The following is a 27781-nucleotide window of genomic DNA, read 5'->3' as shown; positions in this document are numbered from 1 at the left end:
TTAGATGATCCAGTCGAAATAGCCACGTTGAAAATAGATGATCACGAGGCTCAAGAGAAGTATAGGAGTTTGGAAGAAAGACTCAAGGCAATAGAAGGCACTAAAGCCTTCTCGGTACTAAGTGCTAAAGAACTCAGTTTGGTACCTAACCTAATCCTGCCTCCGAAGTTCAAGGTGCCTGATTTCGAAAAGTACGATGGGACAAGATGTCCAAAAGCACATCTTGTCATGTTTTGCCGAAAAATGACTGGTTACGTGAACGAAGATAAGCTACTTGTACATTATTTTCAAGACAGTCTAGTAGGATCGGCTCTTCGGTGGTACAACCAGCTCAGTAAGGAAAGAATCTGATCTTGGAAAGACTTGGCGTCGGCATTCTGTAAGCAGTACAAGCATGTATCAGATATGGTGCCTGATCAGATGACTTTACAAATGATGGAGAAAAAGCCGTCGAAACTTTTAGGCGATGCGATGCGAGAGATGGAGGGACGTCTCAGCCCAAGTGGAACCCCCACTAACGAAAACGGAGATAACCGTTCTCTTTATCAACACCTTAAAAACGCCGTTTTATGATAAACTAGTAGGAAGTGCCACGAAGGATTTTGCGGATATTGTAATATCCGGTGAGCTCATAGAGAATGCCGTCAAGAGCGGCAGAATGGAAGGTTCAGAAGGTTCGAAAAGGACAGTGCCCATGAAGAAGAAAGAACCAGAAGCCCACATGGTGGGAATGGAAAGCCGTTATGCCCCTAATCCATATCCAAACCAACCCCGACCTTGAAGTTATCCACCTCCAAATTTCTATTATCCTATTAAACCCCTTACTACCAAGCACCACCTCCTTCCTACCCCGTATACGCCACGAACAACCAAAGACCCGTCATCACATTCCCACAAAACACGGTACCCGTTCAAAGTTAGCCCAGAAATGAACCAAGACCAGCAAGGCCTAATCCCAAGAGACCGTAATTTACTCCTATCCCTGTGTCGTATGGGGAATTGTACCCAAAAATTTTGGAGAAACAGCTGATTTCTCCCTATTACATGGCACCCCTTAAACCTCCATACCCAAAGTGGTACGATCCAAACGCTAGTTGTACATACCACGCAGGGAACCAGGGGCATTCCACGGAGAATTGCCTAGCCTTTAAGAGGAGAGTTCAAGGACTCATTGACGCGGGTATCCTATGATTCGATAGTGCCAGTAACGCAACTGGAAACCCGTTCCCTAACCATGCTGAAGGGAATATGAGCATAGTGGGGACAGAGGACGAATGGAAAGTCAAAATATGTGTTTCAGAAATAAGGACGCCTCTGCAGAAAATCTGGGAGGTACTGGTTCAGAAAGGATTGCTTTGTCACCCCGATAGAATTCTCGGAGAAGAAGGTCAAAATTTTTCCAATTTTCATGGAATTGTAGGACACGAAATTCAGTCGTGTGAGGAATTTAAAGGTTGCTTCATGACCGGATGGATAATAAGGAGATTAAGGTCCTTAACAAGAGGGAAGAGACCAACAAAAGAGAAGTATGCACCTCTGACAACCAGTCATCAGGTCTCCATTATAGCACGGATCAACCGTTAGTAATTTATTACGACGCGACGAAAGAGCCGGTGAAACCAAAAATGATAATCGAAGTAACGTCTCCTTTCTCGTACAAGGACGACAAAGCCGTACCATGGAAATATGACATCAATATCGTCATACCAGAAGATGAAAAGCTTAAAGCCATAACTGGAGATGTTGGAGAGGTAGGTCATTTTACCTGAAGTGGAAGATGTTATTCGAAAGAGGTCGAACCAGTGAAGAAGAAACGTTGATTGGAAGCAAAAAGGAAAGCGATGATGCATGAGGTCAAGTCGAGCAAGAAATTCCACCGTGCAAGAAACTAAAAAGCTCGTGGATGAGGAGGAAGCACAGGAGTTCTTGAAATTTATCAAACACAGTGAATACAATGTGGTGGAACAATTGAATAAGCAACCAGCACGAATCTCAGTTTTATCTCTGATGCTAAATTCGGAGCCACATCGGAACGCTTTGCTGAAGGTGTTGAATCAAGCTTACGTGGCAAACAATATATCCGTGGAGAAGCTGGACGGATGGGTGAACAACTTGAATGCGAATAATTTCATTTCTTTTAGTGATGACGAAATACCATCCAATGGTAGAGGCTCCGTGAAAGTACTACATGTTACGACTCGTTGCAAGGGCTACATAATATCGAATGTGCTTATCGATAATGGCTCGGTACTCAATGTCATGCCTTTGGCCACGCTTTTCAGAATTATGATAGATCTGTCCTATTTAAAGCCCTGTCATTCCACGGTAAAGGCATTCGATGGGACAAGGCGTGAAGTTATGGGAAAGATTGATATCCCTTTAGAAGTGGGCCCTTACATTTACAATGTCGAGTTCCAAGTCATGGACATCACACCTTCAGATAAGCGCTTACAGGAAGGCCACGGATCCATTCTGTGGAGCGGTTCTATCCTCTCTCCATCAAAAAGTAAAGTTCATCATGGATGGTTGTTTGGTCACTGTCGAGGGAGAAGAAGACATTATCGCATCTATCTCTGCTGATGCGCCATATCTTGAAGTAAGCAAATATGCAGTGGAATGTTTCTTCAGATCCCTTGAATTTGTCAATGCCACTTTTGTCGCCGAGGAAATAAATTTGATTGCCAAAGCGCCGAGAAATACCAGAATGGGTGTCAAGTTGACTGTAGGAAGAAGAGCTCGAGCGAGAAGAGGTTTAGGGAGATATCTGCAAGGAATAGTTAGGGCTCTAAAACCAGTGCACCACAAGGCCCGATACTGTAATAGCCCGATTTTGGGTCTAGTCGGAACAGTGGTTTCGGGACCACAAACCCGACGAAAAAAAAAATTATTTTTATTATATTTTATAGTCTATAAATTTATGAAAATATTTCGTAAAAATTTTATTCGAAAATTTTGACGTTTGAGCACTCAATTTAGTCAAAAGGACTAAATTGTAAAAAGTGCAAAAGTTGAGTTCTTTATATATGAGGTGCCTAATTGTTATGAGTTTTAAATTGAAAGTCCTTATGTGACAATTATTCCTTTAATAAGTTAGTGAATGGATATTTGTTTGGTATTTTGAAATTTGGTTGAAATAAAAGGGTAATTTTGTAAATTAATTAAAATAACCTAATAAGACAAATGATAAAAGCTATCATTTTTTTCATTCTTTCTTCTTCAACCGTGGGAAAGAACAGAAAATAGCAGCCATGGATGAGCTCCATTCGCCAAGCTTTTATGGCTTATATAGGTATGGTTTTTGTCCGTTTTAATGATTTTCGTATTTTTGAGATCCCGAAGCTTAAATTTTCTATTTCTACCAATTGATTGAAGAGAAATTAGAGTTTAAAATTTACCCATTCATGATATGGTTGTGCTTTGATGATTTATAGTGGATAATGAATGTTTGATGTGTTAAATATGAGTTTTATTCAATGAATTTGGTAAAAATGTCAAAAGGGTTAAATTGTGAAAGTTACAAATTGGTCATAAGTGTGTGAATTAGTGAAAATTTGGAGTTGCCATAGAAGAGAAAAATGTTCAGCATGTCTTAAACCTTATAGAAATTGAATAAAAATTAATTTACGAGCATTGGGGCAAAAGTGCAAATATGCAAAAGTTTAGGGTCAAAATGAAAATTTGTAAAATATGATTTTTAGACCCATATGAATATTGTGACTGATTGGTAGGCTAAATGTGATGTTATAGAGGATGAAAATTGAGACTTGGACCTAGAACGGAAAGAAATCGATTTATGGACTAGTATGTCCTTTTCACATTTGTGGTATCGAGGTAAGTTCAGTATGTAAACAATACCATGCTATACATGTATTTAAATGTTATCATTACATGAATTGTACAGATATTAATGTGTATGTAATTAATAGAAATATGATAAGACAAAGCCTTAATAGACGAGAAAAATCCGTTTGAACCTTAGGAATAGAATAGGATCTGAGTGACATGTCACTAGGAATTATGAGTCTAGATGACTAGCTCGAGAGTGAGCATTGAAATGTCATGAGATATGAGGTAGCTTTAGCTACAATTGAAGCACTTATGTACAAAGGCTTTTCCGAGTATCTAATTAGTATTCCAAGTGTTCAACGGGCAATCCAAGGAAAGAGTTAATGATGGTCTCAATGAGGTAAGTCATTGGTGAGTATGCACTCGAGTTATGTTACGAGTTGTGCAAGTATGTATACTAATCCTATGAGAATGCCTTGATATGTGATGATCTATGATGCATAATATGTGTTCTTACCATGATGGATAAAATGGTGTTGTATTAATATTATGAACAATGATCATGAATGAGTAATTTAGCCTTGACAGATTTGAGTTACTGCAGTAGTGTAACTTTGAAAATACACTAAAAATAGTGGAAAATGAGTTAGAGGCAGAATAAAATATGGGATTAAATCTTAATGAGTCTATTTTCACATGAAAGAAACAGAGGAAGAAAAAGAATTCCATATTGTTTGATATTTGAATTCTTGTGAAACAGGGTCTGAATGAATTCGAGATCCCCTGTTCTAACTTTAGAAATTCACCAAAAATTGTACAAAAATTATTAAGAGTTATAACTTACATGAATGGATTCCTTATTGAGTCTATTTTTATGGGGAATAAACGGCATGGTCGTTGGAATTTTGTACAGGGAGAAATTCGGTTTGTAGTGTACAGGGGTCAGAGTGGTCATACCCTGAAACAGGGGAGACTTTAACTAATAAACTGTACTATTTGGCTTAACCAAAAATTCTGGAAATTTTATGAAAAAAAGGAAAATAAGTCTAGTTTCAGGGAAAATTAACAGAACTTAATTCGGTGTTTCGTAGCTCTAGATATAAATAATTTAGTGACCGTTTCTCAGAAAGACAGCTTGTAGTGAACTTGAAAATATGTTGTAAACATTGATAAAACAAGTTAATGAGTTGCTTATTGTTTTCATATGAACTTACTAAGTGAAAGCTTACCCCCCCTTCTTTCCCATGTTTTCTAGAGTTTCCAGGTTAGCTCGGGTTGGAGGCCGTCAGAGATATTATCACCCTATCGAGTTAACGTTATCGAGATAAGTAAACTCAAGTGATTCGAGTCTATGGCATGTATAGGGTTTTAATGTGAGTATGTAATATTATGATTTAGCCAAAGGCGTTGGCTTGTTATTAAGGTAGTATTAGTCATGTAAATTGGCCTATGTCGGCTAATGACATTATGGGCCCATATGATTATTCTTATGCATGTATGTTATTATCTCTTGTGATGTGGCTTACAACATGTATGCCTAGAGATTGAATTGAGATTCATTGATGAGCTAGTAACTAATGCAGGATTAAGTGATTGGTAAATAGTTAATAATGCTTCATGAATGGTTTGTGAGGTAATGATAGTTATGTCTAGTATGTGGTAATGATATGGGAAAATTCTATAATATTTATTGCATAAGAAAATAACTTGAGCATAACATGTTTGTAGATGTTTAAGAGCTCATTTATGCCACGTTGTATGTTATTGGATAAGTATGTATCTATGCATGTGGTGTGAGAGTGACAAAAGGCTTGATAATTAGCCTATTTTCGCCACACGGCTCGAGCACATGGGCGTGTGAAGCCATAACGCAAGAGATTTTTCTAAGTTTTCATGAGTTCTCGATTGGGTCCCGAACGCCCGAATGCATGTATTGGGCCTCGTAAGCTCGCATAAGGGATGATTGCATGTGAAAAGAAAGGTTTTAATTATTTGAGATTTCATGGCCTGTTTAGTATGGAAGTGTTAGTAAAAGTCGTAGCACCTCGAACCCCGTCCCGGCGTCGGATGCGGGCGAGGGGTGTTACATTTAGTGGTATCAGAGCATGGTTTAGTCGGTTCTCGGATTAACCTAGCGTAAGAGAGTCTAGTTATACATGCCATAGTATTGCTCGTGATAGTGTGATATCTTTCGCCCTAACAAAGCTGTTGATTAAGACAGAATGAGTTCCAACCGAGCAAATCTTGATAGAGATAAGAGTAAAGTTGAGATTATTGAATCATGCTTATGATATGCTGAAAATTTGGAAAGGTATGAAAAGAAATCCATGATTTTTTTTTATATGAACTAGTTTTCATTATGTGATACTCTTGAGATAAAGAATGTGAAATAGTGGAGTAAAACACAGTTAAGTTGTGAAAAGCGCTTTTATGCATGTTAGTATTCATACGATGTTAAATGTCCAACTTGATTTGGCCAAGTGTTTAGGAAAAGAAAGAAATTTGCTTGAAATGACAGAATGTATGTATGAATGCTTTTATTGCATGATTAATAATCAGTATATACATGAGGTTGACATTTATGTCTAGATTGATGAAGTCAATATGCAATAATGTTATGCTTTATAATCTCAGTTACAGAATCATAAATGTCACAATAGCATGAAAGTTGTAATGAAAGATCAAATTGGGTGGAACGCAGGAATGAGTACGATCGTCACTAATGAATTGTGGAAAAGACTATGGTTGGACCATGGCAATACATGAGATTTGTGTGCAGTGTAAGACCATGTATGAGACATGGCATCGGCATTGAGGCGAGGGCTAGTGTAAGACATGTCCGGGACATGCATCACCATGATGATGAGAGCGATGTAAGACATGTCCGGGACATGCATCGGCCTCGAGATGATAGCCGATGTCGACATGTCCGGGACATGCGTCGACTACGAGATGTGCTAGTGTAAGACATGTATGGGACATGCGTCAAGACGGTTACATGTGTCGATGTAAGACACATGCAGGACACGGCATCGACACGAGATGGATGAGAGCTAGTACAAGACCATAGTTGAACTATGGCATCAAGTAAGCGATGTACTCAAAACCATAAGACGTTCTCCAATTTGATAAATATTGGCAAGTGATTAAGACTAAATATGGAATTTGATAAAACATTAAGGGTAATTCGAGAAAAGAAATGAAAGTTTGAGTTATGATAAATTCACTTATGTTTAGCTAATATTCGCATGAAATAAAGTTACATGTATTCTTGAGATATGTGAAAATGTGTTTATAACAAGTTGGAAATTTGAAATGTTTGAATCAATATGCGTAAAGCTATGTTTTGTTGAATATGTATTTGCTTGAGAGTCAAAAGTTTAGAGGCTTTACAATCTTCGCCCCTTACCAGAATAGATTTATACGATGAGATTCTCGAGAGATATGTTGCATAAGCTTGCAAAAGTGAAACTGAAGAGTACAAAAATGGAATAGTATGAGATTAGCGAAGCGAAATTAGTTAGAGGAATAATGTCGGACTTGCAGTGTCCGAGTATGACGAATTCAATTAAACAAAAGTGATGGCTATCTTTCTCTTCGAGTATTCTATGTTTTCCTCTATTCGGGAATACGTATAGTTATCCCTTTCGAGTGGGAATTCTCTTGTGTGAGGATTTGAGACGTGATATTAGATGAAAAGTTCTATTGGTCCGATTAGTTATGATCTACATTTCCCCATCTCTTGATTTCTATTCGATATATTGGAATGAAGTTGTGGTAAAAATCTATGTAAGATTATTCGATGTTCTATTGATTATGGTTTATATATGCGAGAATTATATTATCTCTATTATGAGAAATTCTAAAGCATACAGACGATGAGTTTCCTTACGGTTTTCTCGAGGATTTTTGGATCATCTTTATTATTTTCTTACGGATTATATTCTCGATTTCGGTATAGTCTTTATATCTTGGAATTTCTTATATTGGCTTTTCTATCGTTCTTGTTTGAGAATTATCAAGCTTGGTTTATCTTTACGAGTAATCTTTGACTTGCGATATTAGAATCTGTTATGATTAAGCTTCGGCTCGACCATAGAAGTGTGGGATTCAAAGGTCGAGATTTCTTTAAAATCTCGGGGTAAAGAATGGTTATTCGCAAAAGTAAATCTGAGTTATGTGCATTTAAGTTTATTCTCGGTTCGAGAATACCGCTACGTGTTCTTTGGTAAGTAGTCGATGCGATCGAAATGATGGGGTTTTATTCTTGAAAGTATGTTATGGAAACATATTAGTTGGATTTCTCTTGTTCGAGAGATGTTATAAGTATAGTTATCTGATTAATAAAAAGACCACATCTATGAAGTTGGAATCATTTGATTCATGTTAGTAAAGTTTCTAAATAGTTGATGATCGAGTATAGAAATGTGGCTATAAGTGGTAAATTAAACAAGTCTGACATGATTCGACTTTTAATTTGGAATTGCAGGAGGATTTGATTTGGTTTCTATTACTATTAATTGAGTAAGATTTGATCTCGAGAAACTCGGGTATCTGAGAATTGAGTCTGAGTTCACATGATATCTTGTTTATTCGTTCAAAGGATGTCGAATTGTCTATAGGGTAAAGCCGAATATCAAATGTATTGAGATTATTATTGTCGATTATGATGATGGGAAGAAAATGATAAAGGATCTGTTATGAATTTCAGTATCGGGATGTCTCTCATTTCCGGAAAAAGGAGATGCAAGTTGAATTGTGAAATATTGATGATGGAAGTCTGCATGATTATTTTAGTATGTACAGATATATTATTCAACCGATGTGACTGAGTTGTATGTTTCTAAGTTTATAGTTCCAAGAATGTCGGTCTCGGTGTTTCAAATTGAGCTCGAGGTTTATACCTCAACTATGGAAAAGCTATAGCAAATCTTGAGTATGAGCTTGTGTGGAATTGTTTTTAAGTTGTGAGAAAAAGATATAAGTGACTCGTGAAAGTAGAGAACAACTTTTTTGGTAAGATTTTGGGACGAAAATCCCTAAAGGGAAGAAATGTAATAGCCCGATTTTGGGTCTAGTCGAACAGATGGTTTCGGGACCACAAACCCGAAAAAAAAATTATTTTTATTATATTTTATAGTCTATAAATTTATGAAAATATTTCGTAAAAATTTTATTCGAAAATTTTGACGTTTGAGCACTCAATTTAGTCAAAAGGACTAAATTGTAAAAAGTGCAAAAGTTGAGTTCTTTATATATGAGGTGCCTAATTGTTATGAGTTTTAAATTGAAAGTCCTTATGTGACAATTATTCCTTTAATAAGTTAGTGAATGGATATTTGTTTGGTATTTTTGAAATTTGGTTGAAATAAAAGGGTAATTTTATAAATTAATTAAAATAACCTAATAAGACAAATGATAAAAGCTATCATTTTTTTCATTCTTTCTTCTTCAACCGTGGGAAAGAACAGAAAATAGCAGCCATGGATGAGCTCCATTCGCCAAGCTTTTATGGCTTATATAGGTATGGTTTTGTCCCGCTTTTAATGATTTTCGTATTTTTGAGATCCCGAAGCTTAAATTTTCTATTTCTACCAATTGATTGAAGAGAAATTAGAGTTTAAAATTTACCCATTCATGATATGGTTGTGCTTTGATGATTTATAGTGGATAATGAATGTTTGATGTGTTAAATATGAGTTTTATTCAATGAATTTGGTAAAAATGTCAAAAGGGGTTAAATTGTGAAAGTTACAAATTGGTCATAAGTGTGTGAATTAGTGAAAATTTGGAGTTGCCATAGAAGAGAAAAATGTTCAGCATGTCTTAAACCTTATAGAAATTGAATAAAATTAATTTTCTGAGCATTGGGGCAAAAGTGCAAATATGCAAAAGTTTAGGGGTCAAAATGAAAATTTGTAAAAATATGATTTTTAGACCCATATGAATATTGTGACTGATTGGTAGGCTAAATGTGATGTTATAGAGGATGAAAATTGAGACTTGGACCTAGAACGGAAAGAAATCGATTTATGGACGAGTATGTCCTTTTCACATTTGTGGTATCGAGGTAAGTTCAGTATGTAAACAATACCATGCTATACATGTATTTAAATGTTATCATTACATGAATTGTACAGATATTAATGTGTATGTAATTAATAGAAATATGATAAGACAAAGCCTTAATAGACGAGAAAAATCCGTTTGAACCTTAGGAATAGAATAGGATACGAGTGACATGTCACTAGGAATTATGAGTCTAGATGACTAGCTCGAGAGTGAGCATTGAAATGTCATGAGATATGAGGTAGCTTTAGCTACAATTGAAGCACTTATGTGCAAAGGCTTTTCCGAGTATCTAATTAGTATTCCAAGTGTTCAACGGGCAATCCAAGGAAAGAGTTAATGATGGTCTCAATGAGGTAAGTCATTGGTGAGTATGCACTCGAGTTATGTTACGAGTTGTGCAAGTATGTATACTAATCCTATGAGAATGCCTTGATATGTGATGATCTATGATGCATAATATGTGTTCTTACCATGATGGATAAAATGGTGTTGTATTAATATTATGAACAATGATCATGAATGAGTAATTTAGCCTTGACAGATTTGAGTTACTGCAGTAGTGTAACTTTGAAAATACACTAAAAATAGTGGAAAATGAGTTAGAGGCAGAATAAAATATGGGATTAAAGCTTAATGAGTCTATTTTCACATGAAAGAAACAGAGGAAGAAAAAGAATTCCATATTGTTTGATATTTGAATTCTTGTGAAACAGGGTCTGAATGAATTCGAGATCCCCTGTTCTAACTTTAGAAATTCACCAAAAATTGTACAAAAACTATTAAGAGTTATACCTTACATGAATGGATTCCTTATTAAGTCTATTTTATGGGGAATAAACGGCATGGTCGTTGGAATTTTGTACAGGAGAAATTCGGTTTTAGTGTACAGGGTCAGAGTGGTCATACCCTGAAACAGGGAGACTTTAACTAATAAAATGTACTATTTGGCTTAACCAAAAATTCTGGAAATTTTATGAAAAAAAGGAAAATAAGTCTAGTTTCAGGGAAAATTAACGGAACTTAATTCGGAGTTTCGTAGCTCCAGATATAAATAATTTAGTGACCGTTTCTCAAAAAGACAGCTTGTAGTGAACTTGAAAATATGTTGTAAACATTGATAAAACAAGTTAATGAGTTGCTTATTGTTTTCATATGAACTTACTAGCTAAAGCTTACCCCCTTCTTTCCCATGTTTTCTAGAGTTTCCAGGTTAGCTCGGGTTGGAGGCCGTCGGAGATATTATCACCCTATCGAGTTAACGTTATCGGAGTAAGTAAACTCAAGTGATTCGAGTCTATGGCATGTATAGGGTTTTAATGTGAGTATGTAATATTATGATTTAGCCAAAGGCGTTGGCTTGTTATTAAGGTAGTATTAGTCATGTAAATTGGCCTATGTCGGCTAATGACATTATGGGCCCATATGATTATTCTTATGCATGTATGTTATTATCTCTTGTGATGTGGCTTACAACATGTATGCCTAGAGATTGAATTGAGATTCATTGATGAGCTAGTAACTAATGCAGGATTAAGTGATTGGTAAATAGTTAATAATGCTTCATGAATGGTTTGTGAGGTAATGATAGTTATGTCTAGTATGTGGTAATGATATGGGCAAATTCTATAATATTTATTGCATAAGAAAATAACTTGAGCATAACATGTTTGTAGATGTTTAAGAGCTCATTTATGCCACGTTGTATGTTATTGGATAAGTATGTATCTATGCATGTGGTGTGAGAGTGACAAAGGCTTGATAATTAGCCTATTTCTCGCCCACGGCACGAGCACATGGGCGTGTGAAGCCTTAACGCAATAGATTTTTCTAAGTTTTTCATGAGTTCTCGATTGGGTCCCGAACCGCCTGAATGCATGTATTGGGCCTAAAAGCTCGCATAAGGGATGATTGCATGTGAAAAGAAAAATTTTTAATTATTTGAGATTTCATGGCCCTGTTTAGTATGGAAGTGTTAGTAAAAGTCAGGTAGCACCTCGAACCCCGTCCCGGCGTCGGATGCGGGTGAGGGGTGTTACAGATACGGTTTAGGGTTCCAGCCAGACATGCATCAAAGAAGAAGACAGTGGAAGAAAGATCAAGAATGAAGGATCGCGAGAACCTTAGGCCGAGAACCAGAATGGGAGCCTATGGAATTCCCTCATTTGTCAAGAACATTTACGTCTGCGGGAATGATATACCCGAGGTAGGACAATGCATAAGACACAATGTTAATGATCGAAAAGGGTTTTCAGAACATCAGTATAAATGTCATTGAAAAAGGAGCTAACGCAAGTAAAGACGTCACAAGGATACGCCATTGTCCCCTGGGTTTCAGGTTGAGCAATTGGACTGCCAAGGACCTTCTTGTAGTTTATAAGTCTTCAGAGTAATGCTCAAATGTTAACATTCTATTATGTCCTTAGATATAACAGAGTTCTTTTGTAAGAGCCTGCATTCGCTCTTTATCATTCAAATGAATATCAATGAAGATGCATTTTGTCATAATCTTTCATATTATCACTAATTTCATAATCATTTTCTCCTTTCATAGCTAATCCTCACATTTGCCTCATGCCATGCCATAACATTTCGTTTGTTGGTTCCAATACTTGGATGCCCCTCTATAGTCTTCTTTTTCATTCAACTTTCAGGTGCTCAGATGTCAACAGCATGAACAAACCCGTTACGAGTCCTGAAATCGATTTTGAGAAGGCTGTTTGTTTAGGATAATTCGAAGCCGAAGAAAATGCTGAAGACTATGTCTCATCTCCTGACTTGCTAAGAATAGTGGAACAAAAGGATAAACAGATTTTGCCTCATCAAGAATCTGTTGAAACAATAAATTTGGGAACTGAAGAAATGAAGCAAGAAGTGAAGATTGAGACCTCAATTTCAGGGGGCACCAGGCATAATTTGATTGCTTTGCTCCGCGAGTATAAAGATGTATTCGCATGGTCATATCAAGAAATGCCAGGATTGGATGAAGATGTAGTGGTTCATAAGCTCTCGGTAAAACCAGAATGCAAACCCATTCAGCAAAAGCTAAGACGGATGAGACCTAAGATACTGTTAAAGATAAAAGAAGAGGTCAAAAAGCAATTCGATGCGGGTTTCTTACAAGCTTCCAAATATCCAGAATGGGTGGCTAACATAGTCCCGATGCCAAAGAAAGACTGCAAAGTACGAATGTGCGTGGATTATTGTGACCTGAATCGAGCAAGTCCTAAAGATAATTTTCCCTTACTGCACATTGATACGTTGGTAGATAACATAGCAAAACATTCATTGTTTTCTTTCATGGATGGATTCTTGGGGTATAATCAGATCAAAATGGCCCCTGAGGATATGGAGAAAACTACCTTCGTAACAATGTGGGGAACATTCTGCTACAAGGTGATGCCGCTAAAAAATGCTGGGGCAACATATTAGAGGGCTATGGTGACGTTATTCCATGACATGATGCATAAAGAAATAGAGGTCTATGTCGACGATACGATCGCTAAGTCCTGAGGGGAAGAAGAACATGTGGTGAACCTCAAGAAGTTGTTCGGAAGGCTGAGAAAGTTTCAGCTAAAACTTAATTCAACCAAATGTACATTTGGGGCTACCTCGGGAAAGTTGCTAGGCTTCATTGTCAGTAAAAGAGGTATCGAGGTTGATCCGGATAAAATAAAAGCCATTCAAGAGTTACCACCTCCGCGCACGCAAAAAGAAGTCAGAGGATTTTTAGGGAGGTTAAACTACATCGCCCGATTCATCGCTCAACTTACCAACCAATACGACCCAATCTTTCGGCTTCTTCAAAAACATAACCCGGGAGAATGGAATGAGGAATAAGATAAAACAATATTTGTCTAGTCCTCCAGTGCTAGTACCGCCAACTCCGGGAAGACCATTGATATTGTATTTGACTGTGTTCGAAAATTCAATGGGTTGCGTACTGGGGCAACACGACGATTCAGGAAAGAAAGAAAATGCGATCTATTACCTCAGTAAAAAAGTTTACTGAATATGAGGCAAAGTATTCATCCATTGAAAAATATTGTTGCGCTCTGGTTTGGGTAGCTCGGAGACTCAGGCAATACATGTTGTATTATACAACATGGTTAATTTCAAAGCTGGATCCAATAAAGTACATGATGGAATCACCGGTACTCTCAGGAAGAATAGCATGATGGCAGATCCTCCTATCGAAATACGATATTGCCTATGAAAGTCAGAAGTCGATAAAAGGGAGCGCAATAGCTGATTTCTTAGCTGCTCGAACGACACAGGAATATGAGCCCTTGAGATTTGATTTCCTGGATGAAGACTTGATGTACATTGTAGAGAAAGAATACGAGTCATCAAAAAGAAGTCATGGAAGATGAGCTTTGATGGTGCATCGAACGCATTGAGGCATGGGATTGGAGCAATCTTAGTATTGCCAGAAGGGAACCATTACCCACTCACTGCTAGGCTGAACTTTTTCTGTACCAATAACATAGCAGAATATGAGGCTTGTATCATAGGACTTCGTGCAACAATTGGACGAAACATCAAAACTTTAGAGGTATACGGAGACTCAGCCTTGGTGATATACCAAATCCGTGAAGATTGGGAAGTGAGAGATTCGAAACTGGTCAAATACAGTGATCTAGTGGCAGAATTGATTAAAGAATTTGAAGAAATAACTTTTAATTACCTCCCACGAGAAGAAAACCAATTGGCTGATGCCCTGGCCACTTTGGCTTCAATGTTTAAAGCAAACAGAGAAACATAAATAATGCCTCTTCAAATGAGCATATATGAAGTCCCTGCACATTGTTTCAGCATTGAAAAAGAGCCGGATGGACGGCCATGGTTCCATGATGTCTTAGAATATATTAAGAATCAAAAGTATCCCGAACAAGCAAATGAGAATGACAAAAGAACAATCAGAAGAATGGCAGCGAGATTCGTTCTTGATGGGGATATCCTGTACAAAAGAGGAAAAGATCAGGTGCTCTTGAGATGCGTAGATGCTATTGAAGCCAAAAAAATACTTGAAGATGTCCACGAGGGAATTTGTGGGACACATGCCAATGGTTTCACTATGGCCAGGAAGATTATGAGACTCGGTTACTACTGGCTGATGATGGAAAGCGATTGCATTATTTTTGCAAGAAAATGCCACAAATGTCAAATTTATGGCGATAAGATTCATGTAGCCCCTTCGCCCCTTCATGTCATAACTTTTCTGTGGCCCTTTTCTATGTGGGGCATGGATGTTATAGGGCCAATTTCCCCAAAAGCTTCTAATGGACACCGGTTCATTTTTGTGGTTATTGATTACTTCACAAAATGGATAGAAGTCGCCGTTTGCCAATGTGACAAAGACTACGGTTTATGATTTTTGAAAAGGAAATCATTTGTCGATATGGTTTGCCCGAGAGAATCATTTCAGATAACGCTTGAATCTTAACAACAAGATGATGAAGGAAGTGTGTGAGCAGTTTCAAATAAAGCATCATAACTCGTCACCCTATCGCCCGAAAATGAACGGAGCTGTTGAAGCAGCCAACAAGAATATTAAGAAGATTATTGGGAAAATGACTGAGACATATAAATATTGGCACGAGAAGCTACCATTTGCTTTGTATGCATATCGCACATCAGTACGGACATCTACGAGGGCAACTCCTTTCTCTCTAGTCTATGGAATAGAAGCTGTGCTACCTATCGAAGTTGAGATCCCCTCTTTACGAGTCTTAATGGATTTGAAACTAGAGGAGGCAGAATGGGTTCGAGTTCGATATGACCAGTTAAACCTCATCGAATAAAAACGTTTAAAGGCAATTTGTCACGGACAGATGTACCAGAAGAGAATGATCGCGGCCCATGACAAGAAAATACGACCAAGAGAATTTCACGAAAGAGAACTCGTGCTGAGAAAGATTTTTCCAATACAGAAGGACTTACGAGGAAAATGGGCACCAAATTGGGAAGGACCATATGTCGTAAAGAAGGCATTCTCAGGCGGAGCTTTGATTCTCATTGAGATGGATGGGAAGGAGTTACCTAATCCAGTGAATTCAGATGCTGTGAAGAAATATTATGCCTAAAAAAAAAGAAAAAAAGAAAAAAGGGGATCAAGGTGAAAACCCAAAAAGGGCATCTTGATTAACACAAAAGATTAGGATGAAAACCCGAAAGGGTATTCTAATGGAGCAAACCCGGGCTTAAAGAGCAAGGCGGTTGAACGGTAGGTTAAACAGTGAAACTACAGCATTTGAAGCATTTTTCAGTAGCTCGAAATCTTCTACGCAAGAAGCCATGCTAGAAAAGATTCTTGATAAGAAACGTGGAAGAGTTCGTGTGTTGAATATCTAGAGTATCTGTATCCATTGAATGCGATCCGTTTTCTCTTTATGACACTTTCTCATTATCATTGGTTAATTTTCTTTGTTTGCCACGTTTGAAATAAATAAATGTGAGGTATCCCTTTGTCCTTACCTGACCATTTTCATGCATCTCATTATGTCGTTTATTTTCATGATAAATAGTGAAATGACATACTCTAAACAAAAGAAATGTTAAGCATTACCTGGATAAGAACTTGATAAGTACAAGAGCCTCAACGTAAGGACAAAGTTCAACCAGGGGTAAAAGAGTGATATTTGAGAAATGTAGATTACTCATGAAGCTTGAGGATGGGTACAGGGCCTAAATAGAAAGTCAAGAGTCAAAGCAATGAACACAGATCATCAAAAATCATGACGAAATAGGACATAAGACAAACATGCCAAAGGCGCATAGCATAATCATGTAGGCATAAAGGCATTTAAGACAAACATATGCATATCATGATAACGTTATGCATGACATCTACAGGTACTCTAGTAGAGCGAGAGGATGTGATGATAGCTGTACTGAATCAAAGGAAAAGACACCTGAGTTCCACCAGTTGACATCTTTTGGTATTTTGATATTTTTTATTTCTGTTTCAAAAAAAATCAACTCATATTGCGAGAGGTGAGTTGAGCCTCAAGACACGTTGAGGTATTTTCAATCTATTTTTTTAAAAAAATCAACTCATATTGCGAGAGGTGAGTTGAGCCTCGGGACACGCTGAGGTATTGTTAATTTTTGTTTCAAAACTCAACTCATATTGCGAGAAATGAGTTGAGCCTCAAGACACGTTCGGTATTTTCAATTTCATTCAATTTATGTTTTCAAAAATCAACTCATATTGCGAGAGGTGAGTTGAGCCTCGGCACTGTTGAGATATTTTCAATTAATGTTTTTTTAAATTTATGCTTTTCAAAAATCAACTCATATTACGAGAGGTGAGTTGAGCCTCAGGTCACATGCCGAGGTATTTTCAAAATCTGTTTTGCAAATTCTGTTTTCAAAAATCAACTCATATTGTGAGAAGTGAGTTGAGCCTTTGCTCACGTGCTGAGCCATTTTTTTCAATTTCTGTTTTTAATGACTATTTCTACGGAATCAATTCTATTGCGAGAAATGAGTTGAGATCAGGATCACATGCTGAGTAAAGAATAAAGATTGGAGCTGATTGAAGACATCAGATTTTGTTCCCTTGAAGTCGCAGAAGAAAAGACCACAAACCTTATCTCACTGAAGCGATAGAAGAGCAGACTGAAGTTGTAGATCTCACCTTTCAGAAGTTACAGTGAAGCAGATCGAAGCCACAAATTTCATACCCTCAAAACTACATCGGAGTAGGTTGAAGCTATAAGGCATATGTCAGAAGATGCAGTGGATTGAACCAAAGCTACAAAATGCGGTGGACTAGTATGAGACTACCTGAATAAGAAGAGCACCAGAGAAATCAATACTTGGCAAGACCGGGCAAAATTGGCCTTTCTTTATGTCTTTGCTCTATTCCCGTTACACGATAATGAGCAAAGAGAGGCAGCTGTTATAGGCCAATTTTGGCCCAGTCCATTTACAAATAACCCAATTGTTAAACAGCTCAAACCCAATGGTCCATTACATACCCAACTCACAACCCTAAACCTAGCCCACTAGTACTAAACATTTTCCAGCAAAAAGAGAAAGGAAGAAACCTTAGCCACCTAACCACTTTCCCACTTGCCCCATTTTCCTCCTATTTTTGATATCCATTGTCTGCCACCATCACCTACAAAAGAAATAGAAAAAGAAATAATAGAAAATCATGTAAAAAATGGCTATAAAAAGCCATTCAAAAATCATGTAAAAAAAAAAAAGAGAAAAGAATTTTTGGCTATCAATACAAAGAGGATTTTTTTTTTTTGCATCAATACTAGTAGGTTAAAATACAAGAATAATTCCAAAATACCAAAACAAAGGCAATATCATCGAATCGGATCAAACCCTAAGGTGAATCTACTATTTTTTATTTTTATTTTTGTTCATTTTGAATCTTTTTTCTTTCCTATCTAAATACATAAATAGAAATAAAATAATATTTTCAAACATAAAAAAAAAGAGGAAAAATTACCTTTTCCGGCCATCGTGACGGTATTTGCAGCTTACGACGGTGGTCTAACGATCGGCCGGTGATCGGCCCATGGCTGGAAATCTCCTTCCCCCTCCCTTCTCTCTTCCTTTTCTCTCTTTTTTTTTTTCTTTCCCTCCTCACCAAATGATTTTTTTTTTGCAAATTTTAGCCCTTTTATAGCTCCCCAAAATGACGTCGTTTTGGGGTTGGCCTTTAAACCCCAAAACGACGTCGTTTTGGCCTAACCCGTTTATTGACCCCGCCTGCTCCAAGGATTCGCGTGTTTTTCATTGGAGGGGCTAATTGCATTTTTAGTCCCTCCGCTTTTTCATGCTTCTACAATCAAGTACTTTTTCAGTTTTTTTTAATTTGGCCACAAAGTATGTAACGCTTTGTGATTTAGTCCCTTTGTTGTGTTCTGCTTTTGAGGGAGGAATAATTGTGTTTTAGCCCTCATTTGTTTTGTCTTGCGTCCAATCAAGTCCTTTCTTTTTGTTTTTATTATTGAATTCGCCCCAAACTTTCTGTTTTAATTTCTATTTAATCTTTTTTTTATGGTTTAGCTATTTTGTCATTAAATTAGTTAATTTTATCATTTTGCTATTATTTATCTGCTTGTTTCCTATTATTATTATTGTTACTAATATCAATCTATTAGTATTATTAATATTACTATGTAGTAATGTATATTTTACATACATATATGTATATATATATTTATATATGTTGTTAATTTATTACTTTATTTTAATATCTTTATTATATTTACTTTTTATATTTTAATATTATTATTATCATGATTACTATATATTAGTGTATATTTTTTTATTTTATATATATATATATGTATATGTTTTAATATATTTATGTATATACCTATGTAGCATTATTATTAGTCGTTTTTATCCCTAATATTTATGTATTATGTAAATATTTTAATATTATATTATGTATATCTATATATTTTTCAGTATATATTATGTATATATGTTTTCAATATTGTATGTTATATATATTATTGTGTATATATTTTAACATTATTAGTTATACATCTTTTACACTATTTTATATATATTTCTAATATCATTGTATATTTCTAACATCATTATTATTTATATATATATGTATGTATTTATATAGCGTATGAATTGTTTTTATATTATTATCATTTCTAATATATATATATATATTATGTATTTTATATATATATATATATATATATATATATATATTAATGTTATTAGTTACATATAATTCTTATGTTGTTCCATGTATATATTTTTATATCATCTTATGTACATATATAAATATTATGTTATATACATATATGTAATATGCTTTTTAATACCATATTTTGTATGTATTATTATTATATCTATTTTATCCCTATTATATTTATTGTTAATACTAGTACATATATTTTATTATATGAGTATATATATACTTTTATATATAGTATTATTTTCATACATTATCATATTTATTATTATACCTATAATTTTCACTATTATCACTTATTATTTTATTTTAATATTATTATATATATTCATATATGTATATATTATATATATCTTAACATTACTAGTTATATTTTCACTATTTTATGTATATACTTCAAACACTATATATAGTATATTTCTAACAATATTACTATTTATAAATATATATATATTTTACATACATACTCTTAATATCTTTATTATGTATATATTCGTTGTTTTTATTTCACATTGGATACTATTATTACGTTTAATATATCACATGCATTGTTATTGTTTTAATATTGTTGTCATATTTATTATTTGTTTCAATGTATTTCCAACTCGCTTATTTTTGTCTCCGCCTATTTTATATCATTACATTGTTCATTACTTTAAAGATTTTTATTCATGTTTTACTAATTTCAATAAATAAGGCAATGTTTCACACTTTGGAACATCGAAGAATTGTGCCCTAACTTATGGGGTTTCGGTTCTCTTATTGGTTCTAAATAGCTAAATATCCTTTTGAGTTTTTAAATGCACGGATTTCCAATTTAAATAAAAAAACGACCTTGTGCTCGGGAATTCATGGTATTGTGTCCTAACTTACGGGATGTGATACTCCAATATCTCGAGATAAGGAAATCTTTAAACAAATCTATTTAAGCTAATTCAAGAATTTTAAAATCAGTATTAATAGAAAAGATCGTATTTCAAGTCCCTTCCCGATTTTTAATTTTTGACATTAAGACACTAACTAATCAATTCGGTACCAATTTTTTGGGCGTGTCGAGGGTGCTAATCCTTCCTCGCATGTAACCGACTCCCGAACTCATTTTCTCAAGTTTCGTAGACCAAAGGCCCTGTTTTAGTAAACTAAAATTGATTTATTAAAGCAAAGGTGATCCGATCACACCTGATAAAAGATTGGTGGCGACTCCCGTTTTAATTTTCACTTTCAAAAAAAGTCGATCCCCGTTTTCAAAAGAATGGTTTCGACAGTTAGGACTGTAAAGGAGTTCCAAGATGTTTTTCCAGAAGAGCTTCTAGGATTACCTCCGAACCGAGAAGTTGAGTTTGGAATAGATTTGTTACTTGGAACGGCGCCCGTGTCCATCGCACCGTATAGGATGGCACCGAAGGAATTAGTGGAGTTAAAGGCTCAAATTCAAGAGTTGTTGGATAAGGGCTTCATTAGGCCAAGCGTGTCTCCATGGGGAGCACCGGTGCTATTCGTGAAAAAGAAGGATGGTACGATGCGGATGTGCATTGATTATCGCCAGTTGAACAAACTGACGATTAAGAATAAGTATCCACTGCTAAGGATTGATGATTTGTTCGACCAGCTTAGAGGAGCTTTTGTATTTTCCAAGATCGACCTTCGATCTGGATATCATCAGTTAAGGGTCAAGGAGGCAGATATCCATAAGACAGCATTCAGGACTCGGTATGGTCATTACGAGTTTCTAGTTATGCCATTTGACCGATTTAACGCCTGCAGCATTTATGGATCGATAAATCATGTGTTCCAACCATTTTTGATCGGTCAGTAGTCGTCTTTATTAATGATATCCTGGTATATTTCAAATGAAGCGAAACATGATGAGCATCTCCGTATAGTCTTGTAAGTGTTAAGGAGAAGGACTCTTTGTGAAGTTCAGCAAGTCGAGCTTTGGTTGAGGAGGTAACCTTCTTAGGACATGTGGTCTCTGCTGAGGGATTAAGGTGGGCCTCGGAAAATTGAAGCGATTTTGGAGTGGAAGCCGCCTAGGTCGAGTGTCGAAATACGGAGTTTTCTAGGATGGCAGGATACTCTGAAGGTTTGTGGAAGGTTTTTCGTGATGGCAAGACTTTGACAAAACTCATAAGGAAAGGATGCAGTTTGTATGGACTAAGAAGCGCAGGAAGCTTTTGAAAAGTTGAAGAAAGTTCGATCAAGCACTGTGTTAATTCAAATGAGTCCGGGAAGGATTTTAGTGTGTACAAGTGACGCATCACACGTGGGTTTGGGCTGCGTGTTAATGCAAGAGGGTAAGGTGGTTGCATATGCATCACGATAGCTTAAGCCTCATGAGGGAACTATCCGACTCATGATTTAGAGTTGCCAGCAGCGATATTTGCACTTAAGATTTGGAGACATTACTTGTACGGAGAAAGGTGTATTATATACACTGACCATAAGAGTCTTAAGTATTTGTTGACTCAGAAGGAGCTGAACCTTAGGCGAATGAGCTGAACCTTATGTAAAGGAGATGGATTGAGTTACTTAAGGATTATGACTGTTCGATCGAGTATTACCCAGGCAAGGCTAATGTTGTAGTCGATGCTCTAAGTCGTAGAGCTGTATCTGATCTGAGAGCAATGTTTGCTCGTCTGAGTCTATATGATGATGGAAGTCTGTTGGCTGAGTTGCAAGTGAGGCCAACCTGGGTGGATCAGATTAAGGAAAAGCAGTTGAACGATGAGTCTTTGGTCGCTCATTTCCAACAAGTTAAGGAAGGGGAAACTTCTGAGTTTGGGTTAAATGGCGAAGGAGTTCTGTGTTTCCGAGGAAGAATTTGTGTTCCGAACGACTCTGATTTTAGGCAGACAATATTGAAGGAAGCTCATGAAGGACTTTGTGCCATGCATCTTGGAGGGAACAAGTTGTATCACGACTTGCGAAAATTGTACTGGTGGCCTAGACTTAAACAAGAAGTAACGGAGTTTGTAGGGAAATGTCTGACATGCCAGCAAGTGAAAGCTGAGCATCAATTACCTTCTAGATTGTTGCAGCCAGTGAAGATACCACTTTGGAAGTGGGAGAGGGTAACCATGGACTTTGTGAGTGGGCTTCCCTTGACACCATCGAAGAAAGACTCGATGTGGGTGATTGTGGATAGGTTGACCAAATCGGCCCATTTTATACCTATTCGTACTGACTTTTCACTTCAAAAGTTAGCCAAGTTGTAAGTGGCAAAGATTGTGCGACTTCATGGAGTCTCAGTTTCAATTATTTCTGATCAGGATCCCAGATTTACATCTCGGTTTTGGAAAAAGTTACATTAGACGTTGGGGACGCGATTGAATTTTAGTACAGCTTTCCATCCCCAGACTGATGGTCAATCGGAAAGGGTTATTCAGATTCTGGAGGACATGTTGAGAGGATGTGTGATTGACTTTCGAGGTAGTTGGGAGGATTACTTACCGTTGGCAGAATTTGCATACAATAACAGTTACAAAGTAGTATTCGAATGGCACCGTATGAAGCATCAGATGGACGAAGGTGTCGTACACCTAGTTGTTGGACTGAACTAGGAGAGCGACAAATTCTTGGACCAGAGTTGGTAGCTGATACTGAGGATAAGGTCAGAATAATTAGGGACCGGTTAAAAGAAGCATCTGATAGGCAAAAGTTGTATGCAGATTTGAAGCTTAAGGAGATTGAGTACTCAGTAGGTGATATGGTCTTCTTAAAGGTTTCTCATTGGAAGAAGATATTAAGGTTTGGTAAGAAGGGCAAGTTGAGTCCGCGGTTTATTGGGCCTTATCGGGTTTTGAAGCGAGTAGGCCCAGTGGCTTATCAATTGGAATTGCCTCCAGAGTTAGACAGGATTCACGATGTTTTTCAAGTCTCTATATTAAGGCGTTATCGTGCTGCCCTGCTCATGTCCTGCCAGTTGCAGAAATTGAAGTTCAGACTGATTTGACCTTTGAGGAGGAGCCTGTACAAATATTGGCTCGAGATGTTAAGGTTCTCAGAAGGAAATCTATCCCATTAGTGAAAGTACTTTGGCGTAATCATGGAAGGGAAGAAGCTACTTGGGAATCAGAACAGACTATGTGTCAACAATACCCTCAACTAGTTGGATCAGGTAAATTTCAAGGATGAAATTTCTTTAAGGAGGGTAGAGTTGTAACGCCCCAATTTTCGGGAATTCTGTGAATGTTGGCATAGGTTTAATTATGTTTGTGGGCCTCTAGAAGGCCCAAGCTTAAGATAAAACCCGGCAATTTTAGTTAATTTTTGTTCCATAAGAAAAAGGGGGTAAAATTATGAAATAGAACCTATGTGAAAATGTTTGAAAATGCTATAGGCTAAATTGAAGTGGCTAAATAAATAGGAGTTCAAAATAGGAGGATTTGCATGACAAACCTCCCATTTTACATGAAGTGGCCAGCCATCATGTTGTTGTAGACAATATGAGCACTTGATATCCATAATTCATGGTACAAATTGATAATGGGTTAGGTAAATGTTCCATGATAATGGATTAGGTAAATATTCCATGATAATGGGTTAGGTAAATGTTCCATGATAATGGTTTAGGTAAATGTTCCATGATGGGCATTTCATGTCTTTTGTATTAAAGAATTAAATGGATGAAATATGAAATTTTATTAAAAGAAAAAGGGGTGAAAAGAACAAAGTTTTGTCCATCTTTGTTCATCATAGCCGAAAGTTAGAGAAGAGAAAGGAGAGGAGAAAGCTCTTGAATGTTCGGTCACTTGGGGAAGAAAATTGAAGGTAAGTTCATGGTAGTTTGCTTCTATCTTGATGTTCATGAGTTCTTCTTGATTCTACCTTAACTCTTGAAGCATATTTTGGTTTTTAGTTGTGTTGTGAGCATTTAGTCATGAATTAAAATGAAGGAAATGGTTGTTGTTTTTTTATGTTCTTTTGATGAAAAATGGAAGATAGGTGAAGTTGAGCCAAACAAATGAGCATGCATGTGCCTTAGATGCTAAGGGGAAAAATCGGCTAACATGTTGTGCTTTAAAATGATGAAATGGAGATTATACTTAAGTAAAATCATATATATGTGATGATTGATTGGTGATATACATGTTTAAATAACAAGCATGCAAGTTAGGTGTGAAAGAGTGATTTGGTAATAAATCTGCTTGGGGCAGTAGCAGTAACGTGAATTTGAAAAATCACCATAAATTGTGGGAGATGAGTTAGAAGCTGCATAAATTATTTAATTAAAGCTTAATGAGTCTAGTTTCAAATGGAATAAACGAGAACATATTTTGAATTCTGTACAATGAGAAATTTGATTCGTAATGAAGAGTGGTCACATTAGTCAAACAGTGAAACATGGGAAACTTTAAGAAAAATCTGGTATTGATTGGCCATACCAAAAATTTTGAAAATTTTATAGATAGAAGATATATGAGTCTATTTTCAGGAAAAATTAACGGCACTTGATTTGGACTTTCGTAGCTCCAGTTATAAATAATTTAGTAACTGTTGCTCAGGAAGACAGCTTGTAGTGAAATTATGATTATGTAGTAAACATTGACAAAAATTTGTTAATGAGTTGCTTATTGTTTTCTTATAAGCTTACTATGATCTGTAGGTGTGGTTGGCCGAATATTGTAAGGGGTTAATACGTAGTTTGTATTTGAATAGTTAGATTAACGTGTTAGTAATCCAATTGTAAGCGGTTCGTGTGTGGATCTCACAAGATATCGTCGCAAACAGGTGTGTAACTGACACCCTCTCATAGACTAGATTGGCAAAAGCCGAAAAGTCGAAATGCCGAAAAGTCGGTATTTTGGGAATTTTGAGTGTCGAATGCTCGTAAGATAGTTGGGTTTGTATATTTGGTAATCTAAAGTAATAAACTGCAGTACGCGCAATTTCGTACATTTTGATAATTTGGGCTTAATGGGCCAAAGATCGGGTTCATGGGCCAACGGGCCCAATTCGGTAAGTATGCGCGGTAAGTGTTCTGATAGTACGTAAATAGTTAGGATATGCATGAAAACCCTAAAAGTAGCTAAATTACTATAATACCCCTATGTATGAAAAATTACTATTATACCCCTAGGTGCAAAATTACCGTTATACCCCTAAGGTTAATTTTGACTGAAAAGCATGACGATCTGATTCTCTATGATGTATGCCATGATTATATATCTGTTGCATAGGGACATGGGTTATACTATGGAGGAAGCGTCCTGGTGGCTATGCCACAAATATCTGATCTGGTGGCTCTGCCACATATATCTGTTCTGGTGGCTCTGCCACAATATCTATATCTGGTGACTTCGTCACAATATCTGGCAGCCTCGCTGCGATTTCTGTGGTGTGTAGCGGTTGGGTGGGTTGAGTAGTCTCCCCACATAGTGTAAGGCTGGTACGGGGGTGTTATGGATGAATCTGGGTTGGGTTTCTGCATAAACATGTAATATCTGTTCTATTCTGTTATGGGCCTATGGGCTTTATTCTGAATTCTGTTCTGGGCTAAGGCCAACTTATCCTATTTCTGTAGTTTGAGCTGATATAGGCTATGGTTGGGTTAATTTACACACTGAGTTTCCCCAAACTCACCCCTTTTATTTTCATCCACACGGTAATCCCCAACCATAGTGGGCTTGGAGTCGTGAGGAATTTGAGTGGCCACCGCTCGAAAGTTTGATTTTCTTCCGTGAATTGGACATCCTTTTATTTACGTTTGAAGTTTTGGGTTTTAAATGTAATAAGGCTGCTTAATTATTTTGATGGTTTTAATATGTATTACTAAGATAGGTATTACTTATTTTAACTGTTGAAATTGGATAGCTTTAGGGCGCGTTTTCAAAAACAACAATTGATTTCAAAATAACACGACAACAAGCAAAGCTTCCGTAATGAAAGTATTTTCCAAAATTAATCACTTTTCCTAAAAATGACTTAATCAAATTGGTTTCCTAGAAATATCCATGACGTTAAGGTGTGGCAATGGCGGTATGCATGTCTAGGATTGGATCCGAAGGGAGCTTGGTACTTAAGCAGTCCGATGGACTCACCACCTCTTTTCCGATTTCCTACCTGGTGCACAGCTTCCATTCACTTTAACCTATAATGAAATTATCTTTTAAAACACTAAGTAAGTTTTTCTGGATCAACAATATAAAATGTTTTGAACGCTTCGATGTGGCATGTCGGATCCGGTCATAACGTCTGGGCTGGGTTTGGGGTGTTACAGGTTTAGTGTGGAAGATGGCTTCTAACCCTTTAAAATGAAATTTTTTTCATTTAGGCTCTTTAAAATTTATAAAATTAATAATGATAAAATTACAGTTTGGCCTTTCAAAAATAATAAAATTTGATTTAATTTTTAAAAATTATAAAAATATAGACTATTAAATATTATATAATTATATTAAAATTTATAAATGACAATACATCTCTACGTTAAACTATAAATTAAATAAATTTTAAAAACATTAATTATGAATATAAAATATTTTTTAATGCAATTACTATATATGTATAATAAATATTTAAAGTTAATAATTATTTTTATTTACAAAATTTTAAATTTAATTGATTATATAAAGTATATAATGATGTAATATATTAATTTAATGATATGAAAATTAAATTAAGTGTAAAGAATTCACCTATGGTTAAAGAAACATATTTGTATGTACTCATTGTACCCATAATTTATATGAAAAGTGAAACGAAAATCTGTTAAAATATTGTCTTGTTAGTTTGAGACATTTTCATAAATACAAGCTTGAATTACAAAACTAATCAAATAAATATTATATATCATAAGCACTTTTTAATTATGTTATATACAATAATTCTATTAAAATACAACATTTATATAAAGATTTGTGTACATTTGTATTTTGCCATCACAATGTAAATGTAAAATTAATCATTACATTTGAAATATAATTTATAAAACATCAAATTTATTTGAATTTGTTTAAGCTTGCTCGACCTGGTCCAATAGAATTTGAGAAAATTTGAGTACGAAAAAATCCAAATCTAAAAGTGTTTAAGCTGAGAAAAATTTGAGCCCGAGAAATTTTGAGAAATTTGAAGGCAACTCGATTCAAGTCTTCCCGAAACATCCCACTTACCACCTTTATATTTATGTAACAAAAAGAAAATGTAAATTTATTAAATATATATTTAATATTAAATAACTGGTGTAATGCACGGATAATACAGTAGAATTGAATATTGTAATATTTATAGAGTAATTTA

General features: G+C 35.9%; 2 long non-coding RNA genes across 2 annotated transcripts; both read left to right on the top strand.

Annotated features, from left to right (window-relative positions):
• The first annotated feature begins 3743 nt into the window (after positions 1 to 3743).
• On the top strand, positions 3744 to 5423 carry LOC128295528 (uncharacterized). The gene is made up of 2 exons (XR_008286020.1): positions 3744 to 3831; positions 5042 to 5423. It is a non-coding gene; the product is annotated as an uncharacterized LOC128295528 (long non-coding RNA).
• A 4345-nt stretch (positions 5424 to 9768) lies between these two features.
• Positions 9769 to 11509, top strand: LOC128295507 (uncharacterized). The gene is made up of 2 exons (XR_008285971.1): positions 9769 to 9856; positions 11059 to 11509. It is a non-coding gene; the product is annotated as an uncharacterized LOC128295507 (long non-coding RNA).
• Positions 11510 to 27781: the final 16272 nt, after the last annotated feature.

This window comes from Gossypium arboreum, chromosome 7 (assembly GCF_025698485.1).
Source record: "Gossypium arboreum isolate Shixiya-1 chromosome 7, ASM2569848v2, whole genome shotgun sequence".
NCBI lineage: Eukaryota > Viridiplantae > Streptophyta > Magnoliopsida > Malvales > Malvaceae > Gossypium > Gossypium arboreum.
This window is presented reverse-complemented; position numbering and strand designations above follow the sequence as displayed.